Raw genomic sequence first — 11,708 nt, forward strand, 5'->3', positions numbered from 1 at the left:
CAAACTTTGATATTCAGACAAGCAAAACTGAGACAGACGCCAAACTTATCATGAACCAATCCGTTCAGTTTGGATCGTCTCTTGAAATGTTCGAAGCCTGACCGCCTGATCCTCAGTTTGCTTGCTTCTAAATAAACTCTCTAGTTGGCTTTTCTAGGATAATTTAATATTTAGAGGCTTTAAAGAGCATGCGATACAATTGAAAGCAAACGGCACAATGCCGTGGCATGAGCATTTTGTGGCTTTATTTAACAGGCCAATCATGGCGCGTACGCAAATCCTGGTACATAGGTGAGGGTCCAGACCACGGATCTCGGCGTTGTTTCGCAGACGGACGTAAGTAGAATTAGTTTCGTCTTTGGTGCAGACTACCCGTAAACTAATTTGCCAGAGATTTGGCCAAACTTACCATCAGATAGTTATTCTAAAAAACCGTGTCTGCATTTTTTTTTTGTTTTTCTTCTTTTTTTTTAAACAGCTTTGTTAAAAAAGGTGGTTCGTGTTCAAAAAGTAGAACTTACCTCGACAGGTCCATAATAAGAAGATCCTTTCTTTTTTCTAAAATCTTTCGGCTTCATCTTCTGTGTTTTGTTGTTAAGCTCACAAACTCGTTTTGCAATACAGTGAAACCTGTATTAAGCGGACATCCTCCGGGAATGCTGTAGTGTCCGCTTAATACAGGGTGTCCACCTAATACAGGTTTTGATAGATAATGTCATATGAGGTGTCAAATGCTATTCAAATGAACACTGGAAACGTTTAGAATATTCCCAGAAACTATGACGATGTATACGTTTGCATTAATATCTTTATTAAAGTGGACCAATTGATTATAGTACCAAAAACATATATTACAACTCAAATTTGAAGAAATCAGATGAGTGAAACAAGCTCTATACAAACAAAACGAAATAGAAAACAATACTGTACTGTGAAACTAATCAAATAAGATCGTCGAATCACGTTTTTTAATGTAAAGATCGAAAAATTTGTGCATGGGTGGCAATCTTTCGCATTTCCGGCGCCTGGCACGTTGGGTGGTGGAATTTGGTTACAAGTGTCCGTTTAATACAGGTGGTCAACAATAGAAATGACCATTTCAGGTACTTTTTAGGTGTCCGCGTCCGCTTAATACAGGTGACCGCTTAATAAAGGTTTTATGTAAAGTAAATAAGGGAAATAAATTTGGGGACTTTGGCTACTGTCCACTTAATAGAGGGTGTCCGCTTAATACAGGTTTCACTGTATTAAGATGTCTCGTTTCATGATCATTTCATAGTGTTGTCAGGTTTTTTAACACGGGGCACCATGCATGACGGGAGAGATAGAGCGAATGCTGTGTTCTGATTGGCTTCCTGCCTTGTTCCCTCACCTGATGTATCTATGCTGTCGTATGTATGTAAGAGGTTTGTCTGCCGAGGACTACTTGACATCCAAGAGCGAAAGACACGGACATTCGAAAATTTAGACTGGGAGTCGCATCGTTTTTCTCATAGAGAAAAGAGAAAGTTAAACACGAACGCAAATTTACTCTTCACGTAAAAACAATTTGAAAACCCCTGGCAATGCCCTAGAATGGTTCGGGGCTGTCAACGGATCAGTGAAAATCATGGGTGTTGTGCTGTTAACGTACCTGATAAAGGGGCTAAATCCTCTTGATGAGAGATTGACTCTCACAACCCAATACGTCTTACGATTAAACTCTTTATTATAAGGAGACTTACTCTCTCACAGTATTATTCTTCTGTTAACTTCTAAGCTTTCTCCTTCAACTTAACCTTCATTGATCTTCAACAGTTCTGTACTTCTTTCTTTCTCTTCTCTTTCTCTCTCTATAACTGCATACTCTTTTCTTCCCTCAGTTCCTTAGCAGCACGCTATTTATTTGTTTGCGTGGCTATGTTTGCCCGCTCTTAGTGATTAAATTAGAACTAAAAGCTTCCTACTGTTCAAAGCTAATGTCAACATAAAATTAATCAGTTTCCTAGGCTAAATTACTACTATGTCCATTTTAAGGATAAATGTGTTCCGAGGGACATCAAGTTTGGACCCCAATTTTATAATATCCTTAAATTACAACGAAAAAATTGAAAAAATTAGATCGATCCTAGAATGCTGGAAATTTCGCAGACTTACATTATTAGGGAAAATAGCAGTTTTGAAGAACCTGGTTGCATCTCAGTTAGTGTTCATATTCTCACCAGCTTCTGCAAACTAACCATGAAGCGATTAAAGAAATCAACACAATTTTCTATAAGTTTCTATGGAATGATAAAGGAGACAAAATCAAACGAAAGATAATGATTAATGACTATTCCGAAGGAGTCAATCGTCTACGGAGACAAAACACCAAAACCCAATCTAAGTATGAAAATCGCTTTTCAAAATTTCTTATGAGTCAAAAGCCATCTAAATTTATCTACCAAGAATCTGCGTGAAAAAACTGTGAAAGGCCAATTTCATGTCAAGAAAAGTGGCGCAAAGACATCAATCTTCCCCCAAAGGAAATTATTAATTGGAAAGTCGCTTATCAAACATCCTTTCAATGCACAAAGAGCAGTAAACTTATCACTTTCAACTTCAAATTGTTACATCGCCATTACCAACTAACTGTTTCTTAAAAAAAGTTGGACTTAGAGACGATGATAAGTGTTCTTTTTGTAATAAGGAAACGGAAACCTTGATACACTTATTTTGGAGATGCGAAAAAAACAAAAAATATATGGGATAGTCTTTTTAAGTGGATGCAGTCTTGCCAATTTTCTTTAGGTGAACATAATTACTTACACATAAATACGGCTTTGGGTCTGAGGCCAGATAGATCTAAACACAAACTCCAAATCAATTTTTGTTGCTTAATTGCCAAGCACCATATCTGTTTTTGTCGCTCAAAAGAACATCCCCCCACTTTAAACAACTTTTTGCTTTATTTGAAACACATTTATCAAATAGAAAACAATGCCTTCACTGTCAAAAATAAATGGGAACCCGTTGTTGCCTTATATAAGCCTTTTGACCTGAGTCTCCAAAACTTAATTAAATATAAATATGTTCTCTACATCTCTTCTTTGTTTTGTTTGGTTTCGACTGTGCCCTTTTACCCAAGGAAAAAAAAAAAGGAAACGAAAGAGTAGAGAGAGAAAAACGAAAAAAGGACCAGATGTATCAACTTCGCTATTTGCTTTTAGCCTGCTGCTCTCCTCTCTTGATGTGTGTGTCTTTTTTTTCTTCTCCTTTTTTGGTTTTTTGGTTTTGGTTTTGTTTCGTTTTTGTTTTGTAGTTTTTCTTTCTTTTGTCTCCTTTTACTTGTATTTAATTTGTTGTTTGTTAAAATAAATAAAAAAACACTTGGGTGTTTATACAAAAAAAAAAAAAAAAAAAAAAGTTTGGAGACAAGATGTCTCACTCTTAAAAAGCACACTGTTAATATTTATCTTTCTGCATGCAAAGCTTATTAGTAAATTGGCAGGGGCACCAAAGAGAACATAGTTCAAAACCACTTAAACAAAGCATTGTTAAACGTATTTTAGTATTTAAACGGTAGATATAGGCATATTTTTATCCCCTGAAAATTTTTCATCTGTTCGGATTTCCTAGCTGAAAGTCTAGTGATCCGAAAATTATAGGGATCAAAACCTACCTTTTCGAAAATTTCAGCCAGAAAAAAGGCTCCCGAAAATTCTTTCCTTTTAACGGGTAAAAATCCGTTAAAAATGGGCAATTATGTCATTTTTTAGATGTTCGAAAATCCTAGGAGAGGCAGGCAAGCAAGAAATTTTACAACCAATGTTCCGAAAATTCGAGATCTCAAATCGTCTTCCGAACAGATATTTTCCGAAATTGTCGTTGGGTGCCCCTGAATTGGTTATTCATCATGTTTCATTGTTAAAGCCCATTGATCGGATATTTATCGAACTTTCATAAGCTTTCTATATATCTTCAAAATCGGGGAGATAAGCCCAACAAATAGCTTTCAGAATCTCGTACACTGCTCGCAGTTTTTCATAGCTAATTACAACGTCACAACAAGAAGGCACGTTATACAAGGTCACTGTGCGACCTAAAAAAATGTTTATTATTCATTCAAAATATTCCCCGATTCTGATTTGCGGAGCTGGACAAACCTAAACGTACAGTACCGAAGATGAACTGAACATGATCTCCATAATTCTTCATAAGATACTCAGCCTCATTCGTTAACTGTTCACAACAAGAAGGCACGTTATACAAGGTCACTGTTCGACCTAAAAAAATGTTTATTATTCATTCAAAATATTCCCCGATTCTGATTGGCTAAAAGCACACGTTTAATTCACCATAACCAGTTACTGATAACCAAATTTGGAAGAATTTTGACTTTAACGAGGAAATGACGTCAAAAATGCAGCGTTTTCGCAGGTTAAGGCACCGTTAACCGAGAAGACCTGGGGACGAGGTTGAGTTGTTTTGGTTGTGAACTTGAAAAAATGGCGGACATTTCACTCGTCTCAAGAGTAAGAACTAGGCGAAAAAATTGCCAAAAACATGGCAAGAACAGCAAGAAGACAACTCGAAGGGCGACATCTGCTATTTGGAGAATATTTGCGGAGCTGGACAAACCTAAACGTACAGTACCGAAGATGAACTGAACATGATCTCCATAATTCTTCATAAGATACTCAGCCTCATTCATTAACTGTTAAATAACAGTACTTGTTATTTTTCTAGTGCAGTAAACTTCCACATTAATAACACCTTGATAAAACGGACAACAGCCTAATCCTTAGCACAAATTACAGATGTTTGACCAAACTGTCGATTTTTTTTTTTTAAAGCCTGTTATTACTGACTCATTTAAGGTCACAACATCACAATTTTATTGTTCTAAATCTAGCTTTAACCAACACACAGCGTCATCTCTCAACGAGTTACAACAGCTCCTGGTTACTATAAAAAACTTTCATCTCTCTTTTTTCGTCATATAAATTTGTCTTTTTGGCTGGATTCATTATTAAGTGGAAATTGATACTCAGAGTGCTCTGTCATGACGATTCAAGCTCCTAAAATTATTCAAGGAACTAAATTTGGAACTCTTAAAAGGCCCATGTTCAGTTAATTTCATATGATTATTTTTTCATTTAATGGGAAAATAAGACGAACTATTAAGGGTACGACGTCCAGTGAGGAATATTTGAAATAATCACGGCCTTCCCTCGAATAACCGTCCCCAGCTATTGTTCGAGGAAATACGGTATCGTGCTCGCATTGAAATCTAAACGTTCCCATTATCCTTTTTTCAGCAAGAGGTAAGTGCTTCCTGACGTTTCCTATTCAATCTATTCATAATTTGCAAGTTCAATAAAAGACTTAATGGAAGAGATTTTACTCTCTGTTTCGCAGAGATTTCACGCACGCTATCTTTTCCCTCTCCCAAACTCTCCTGTCTGATCAGTTTTTGCTGCATCACATTGCAGACATGTAATTTAGTCCTACAGAATATTGCTGATATGTATGGAGGCAAAGAAGCAATGCACTTGCTACCATTGCACTTCAACTTGACAGAGAGGGGATAAAACGCGATGAGAAGATGGCGAGAGGGGCAGGGGGGGTTTCGCGATTATTCTAGTGAGGCGATGATTTTAAATATTCCCGTCAAAGGGTGGCGATTATTCGAGACTGGCGATTAATCGTGAGACGTCCATTATTCGAGGAAATACGGTATTTTTCCAATACTAACTAGTGCGCGCGCACGTGAACCAATAGCCTCCCATGTAACGAAGCTCGAGGAACGTCTGCCCGGGAGCTCGAGGCTAGTGAAGTACGTAGCGTCATTTTGGCGATTAATCGTAATAGCCGTCTTCGTGCATTATACTACGAGTTTTAGCGAGAATGATGTGGCGGTAAAAACAAGTTATCGAAAGTTAGAACCTTAACTTTTTTGCAATCGGAAGAGAGCTTAACCTTCTTCAATAAAGATAACCGTGCTGACCTTTCTGGTAAAAAAAATGAAGTTTCCGGGATACCTATTTTTTTTAATACCCGAAAAAAGCTAAATCTTGTTTTTTATAGTAGTCGTCGTCCTCGAGTCTCTACTATCCTGTGGTTCTGTGATTTTCCGTAATGACGTAAATCGTTTGTAATGTTTTTACTGACGTGCCCACTTGCGGGGAAGGATACTGTTTGTGTGCTTTTAAACAAAGAACACTGACACAGTATCACTGCAAACGCTGAAAACAACGTTGCACGCAATATACTTGTTATTTACGCATAATTGGGAAAGTCGTTCATATAAAGCCAGCTAGAAGCCAACTCGAAAAGATCATCTTGGAAATCCATCCATCTAAAACAATTACCAAAGCAAACTTTGAAAAGAGAACACATTTGTAGCTTAAATAAAACACGTCTCTAATGGCGTCATTCTATTTGAATTATTTTCGAAAACTCGTAACGTGGGCGATAATTTAGAGAGGTTTACAAAAAAAGATAATGTTGTAAAACCGCATCGTAGTTGCCACCTGCTTCTTTTGAAAGACGATGGATTTCGCATGCGCGTCCTCTTTACTGAATAGTGTTATTTGCGTTGAACTTCCCGTTTTACAACTTAGAAAACATGAGGATTAGTCGGAAGTCATAGAGTCGTACAATGTAACTACTCATAAAAGAGAGGTGTCATAATTATGCACGTGTAAAAAGTTGGTTTAAAAAGCTTTCGCGTCTTGAAACCTTTAACTGTTGTTATTGTTATCAACTGATATTGTGTTGACAGAAAGATGACTGTTGCACTCTTCTTAACAAGTAAATAATTAATAAATTCAATAACACGTATAAAATGTGTCTTTTGGTCATGAATTAGTTGCTGAAAATACAAAGATTCAATGATTTTATGCACCGTCGGACCTAAAAAATATAATAATGGTAGCGGTCTTTTGGCGTCTCACTCGCTTGTTCGTTCTCACTGCTGTTATGGTAGTTTCATTGGTAATGTCCAAATCGGACTTCTGCGCAAGTGTTTTGGAAACTCAAATTGGTAAGTTAACGCCTATAATTAACTAAAAATTTCAAACCATCTTTATCATTCACATACTGAGTTCATTTCCTCACATTATAATTGTCGTGTTTTTGGAAAACAAAATGCTCTACACGTGTCGCTTTTAATGGTTTTAATGTTGAGACACGAACTAGTAAATCTGACATGAATCAGACTGGCAAAAACACCTCTGTCCTTTGGGGTAATGATAGAAAAAGAAGTCAATCTCAGGGAGTGTTTGTCCGATACCAGACATCGGCTGAGATTAGTAAGCTGAAATAACGAGACACATCCTCAACACTTACTGAAGAATTCAAAACGAAAGTTGACCGTATTACCGAGAGGTGGCCGTAAGGCGGGGTTCCAATGAACTTAGTTATATTTTTAGCCGGGCATGGACCAAAAATCGTCAAACTGATTACGGTAAACTTATTAGTTCCTTAAGACTTTTTTTCATTTTTCTCATCCATTTGTTGACCATTTTCAGACCATGTTTTATTTGGTAATGTTATTAACACGTCCGTTGTTGCTGAGGCTGATGAATGTCACCAAAAATGCCTGAGAAATACCAGCTGCAAGTCGTTTAATGTTCATCCTGGTGCAGATGTTACTAAACACGTTTGTGAGCTAAACAACAAAACACGGAAGATGAAGCCGGATGATTTTATAAAGAAGAACGGGTCTACTTATTATGGCTCAGTGAAGGTTAGTAAAAGTTAAATCAAATGAACGATGTGAAATTCAAACGAGAGAGTTTTTTAAATTCCAAAGTATGAGGCTATACCCTTACTTTTTTATTAGAAATAGGGGTAATTGAAATAACACCGCTTGGTTTCTATTGTTCACAATATAAAGTCCACCTGCCTTCAGAGGTATGATATTATCATTAAATTTTGTTTTCGTCCTGTTTGTGCAACGCAGGTGTCCTGTGTTCCTGTTTCTCACAATAAAAATAAACCAACTAACAGCGGTCAGTGTCACCCTGGATAAGAAGGAAAACGATGCGTGAGGAGTGAGTTATGCTTCGTTATTATTAATAGCGGAGCTCCACGCGCGTGCGAGGAGTTCCATACCTAAGAAAATTTGGTTATCTATCCATCCGATAAAAAATCACGTTATCATACGTGCAGCCTGCCTAGCAGGCGCAAGATTATGGAAGTCTGCCCAACAATATAGAGGAAATTGTGGAAAAACTAACAACAAACACCACTTCCAAAAATTTACTTACTTTAAAAGTCTTTCTCTGTTTTTTGTTGCTCATTGCGGCTAGTTTCAGTTACAAATTGCTACTGTTTTTCAATTGAATAAAATACTTTCTTATCCCTTCCCCTTAATTATTGACTATTTTCGAATCTCCCATAGTGCACTCTGTTTTCCCCCCAAATTTGCTTAAAAGTGTTTGTTTTCATATGCTCTAGGGAATATGCAGTTCCCCAGGAGCATTTGAAAATAATAATATACAAAATTTAAGGGGTAAACAGAGGCTATTCTGGGATAACGAGACAAATAATTCAAGAAGGTAGTAGAGGAGTTTTTTCTAACAATGACACTGGAGGAGACCAGCGAAATGTCAAACTTAGTGAGTTTATTAATGGGTGAAAAAACTTCAAAAGTGTGAAATGTATAGCAGCGAAATTTAGTAGTTTAGTTTAATGTAAAGAGTAAATTGAAAGATTAGACTGGCAGGAAGAAGGTCTCAATGTGTCTGTAATTAAGCAAAAACGAAGCGGATGGTGCTTTGTGCCGAATTCACAAAGGAATAAGTGCTTGTCAGTAATCCAAAAAGCGAGCTTTGTTCTCTATAGTCGAACCTCCCGTAAGCGACCACCCAAAATACGATGATTTAGTTGTCGCTTACAAGTATCGATCCACAGAAAAAGGTCCCGACAAATATTATGGCAAACCCGGAATAAAACTGTCAGGCTACTAAACCGGTCGCGGTGGCTTATGAGAGGTGGTCGTTTAAAAAAGGTTCTAATATCAGAGCTTTGACTGAAAAAAAAATTGGTGTTTTGAATACGTGGTCACTCCCGGGGGGGGGGGGGGGGGACTCCGCATATGAAAGGGGTGGTGATGCTCGTCGGAAATTTTGAATTAAACCCCTAAAGGAGACCGATCTGGGCGTGGCCCAAGCTTTTTTTGACCCCTAAAAGAGACCATGTTAAAACACAGACAAATGGGAAAACTTGGATTATATGAATGGAGTAACTAAAACGAATTAAAAATATACACATCAAATTTATATTTTTATATTTTTTCGCGTGCAACCCTAAACGAGACCTTCACGGCATATATGATGGCGTTTTGCCCAGAACACCCTAAATGAGACCAAAATCCGAAATTTACAACCTTAAGGCGAAACGACGAGCATCCCCACCCCCTTCATATGCGGAGTCCCCCCCCCCCCCCCGGGGTCACCCGCTCATGGAGGGCGGTTCGGCTGTAATTCCTTTATTAATTTTTTTCTTTTCTTTTCCTTTGCACGTCTGAAACGTTTAAGCGCATTTTGCAGAGAATATTACTTGAGTGTGAAAATGTATTGTTTTCTTTAGTTGTAATGAACCAGCCTGCTCCAAGACCTTTTAGGTCTTGTAAGGACATCCGGGACGCTGGGTACGCCAAGGGAGACGGGAGGTATATAATCGACCCTGAGAATAATGGAAATCCTTTGAAGGTTTATTGTGACATGACAACTGACGGAGGTAAGATTCGCCATATTCTTTTATCTGTGATTTCTTAAGCAAAGTACCAAGCTTTTTGAGAAAAATCCACTTTTCAGCATAAAACAACCCAATCTGGCCATTTAATGTAAAATCAGGTGAAAAAATCGGCAAAAGGCGATTTTTAGGGTTTTTGATTAAAAATGTGAGTTTTTCGTATCACCACGAAAATCATCGGGATAGACACCATAGCAGATTAATAATCCACTGCGCGAGACTATTCACAGTACAATGTATTCAAGTGTGAATAAATGCAATAAAATTGCTGTGACAACGAAGAAACTTGGGTAAATTAGCAGAGTAGCTAAAGTCGTGAGCATAGTAGATAGATTTGTTTTCAATGAAATGATAGGCCAGCCTTTTGTCATGGTTTAGGGTAATTAAAATAATCGACAAGACATTGTAAACTCCAAACTCAGAAGTGGTAGTGATGTTGGTGGTGGTGGTGGGAGAAGAGGGGGGGGGGGGGGGGTGGTTGAAACATCTTAGGGATATACCTTTGTAACATCTGGGTTTACTGGGGAAAACAGGGAAAATTCTTACATTCGAAGGTAATAAGTTATAGAAATAGAACTCCTTAAGACATTGTTTATCTTCCTGATTTTAGGAGGCTGGCTTCTTGTTTCTAACGTTACGATGAATTCAACGAATATACTGGGCCTAAGCTTGTATATTTATCTTTATGATTTTAGGAGGTTGGCTTCTTGTTTCCAACATTGTGATTGGTTCAACTACTCCCTCTCAGCTACCAGTCAAGACTTCATACCGTGGAATAACCAGTGATCAAATGGTTCTCACGAAAACCGCCATGAATGAGCTGAGAACAAACTTGTCTTTCACCCAACTGAGATTCCACTGCTTTAAAAAATATGGACGTACGTTCCACGTTACCACTGCTGCCAACAGCAGCGGTGAAGCTGTAGTCCAGTACTTCAGCGGTCAGACAGATGTCCAGCCCGCCTCGTGTGGCTCATATGTCATTAGGGAAAATGACAACTCAAGGCTGGCAAGAGTTTGTCAGAATTGGGGATTGGAAAATGGCGTGTACACAGTTGGCAAATGGGGTCATGGTCAAAATCAAGACAGGCTGTATATATATCCTGCTTTTACATTTGGCAAATATCATTGGTTAATGAACCCACCTTATTTTCTTTGCGATGATGACATCCCAAATCCAACATCTTCTGGTGATTTCTGGAAAGTCTATGTTCGCTAAGAACTTGAAAAATTGATTGCAGTGGTCAAATATATATTATCTTATTAAGAGACTTTCTTTGTACAGTTATTCAAAAATTGTGTTTAATAATAGGTATCACGGAGGAAATTAGTCATTATGCTAAATTTTCATATTTATTTGCATTTCTATTTGTTTCTATCGTCCAATCATTAACTCTTATTTTCCATATTTATCCTTATTTATTAGGATTTACGCTTACTTAGGCACTTAAGCTATTTATTGATTTTTCGAATATATTTCGAATAGTATTGTTCTCCCTAACATAACCTACAGACTATCTGTTTATGGTGCCTCCGTTGCGGAAATTAATGTCCTTCAGCAATTTTTAGACATAAGCTATAAGTTACTCTTTATATCTACACAGTTAAATATTAGATCATTACCACAAAAACAAGATAAAGCGATCTTTCAAAAAGCTAAACAGCATGATAACCACCCTCTGAAGGTGTGCTTACCGCAAGAAAAGAACAATCTAACCTGCAATCTTAGACGTAAAAGCTTCCAAAGGCCAAACATAAACACAGAACGTTATAAGAACACATTTGTAAATAGATTAATTTTTTAATACAATCTTTTATGATATTTTATGTCAGACATGTGTAACTAGTTTTTCGCATTTGTCAATCTTTTTATTCTATTGTAATTTAGCTGAACTTTTAATCTTTTTATCCTGTAACATTGGATATGTATTCTTATCTAATGAGCAATAAAGACGTTTATTATTTATTATTATTAGAGAGGATTA

The 11,708-nt window shown here is 37.3% G+C and overlaps 1 pseudogene; it reads left to right on the forward strand.

Moving 5' to 3' along the window:
* Nucleotides 1-6,960: 6,960 nt before the first annotated feature.
* Nucleotides 6,961-10,963, forward strand: LOC140931993 (uncharacterized; annotated as a pseudogene).
* Nucleotides 10,964-11,708: the final 745 nt, after the last annotated feature.

Source organism: Porites lutea, chromosome 3 (assembly GCF_958299795.1).
Source record: "Porites lutea chromosome 3, jaPorLute2.1, whole genome shotgun sequence".
Classification (NCBI taxonomy): Eukaryota; Metazoa; Cnidaria; class Anthozoa; order Scleractinia; family Poritidae; genus Porites; species Porites lutea.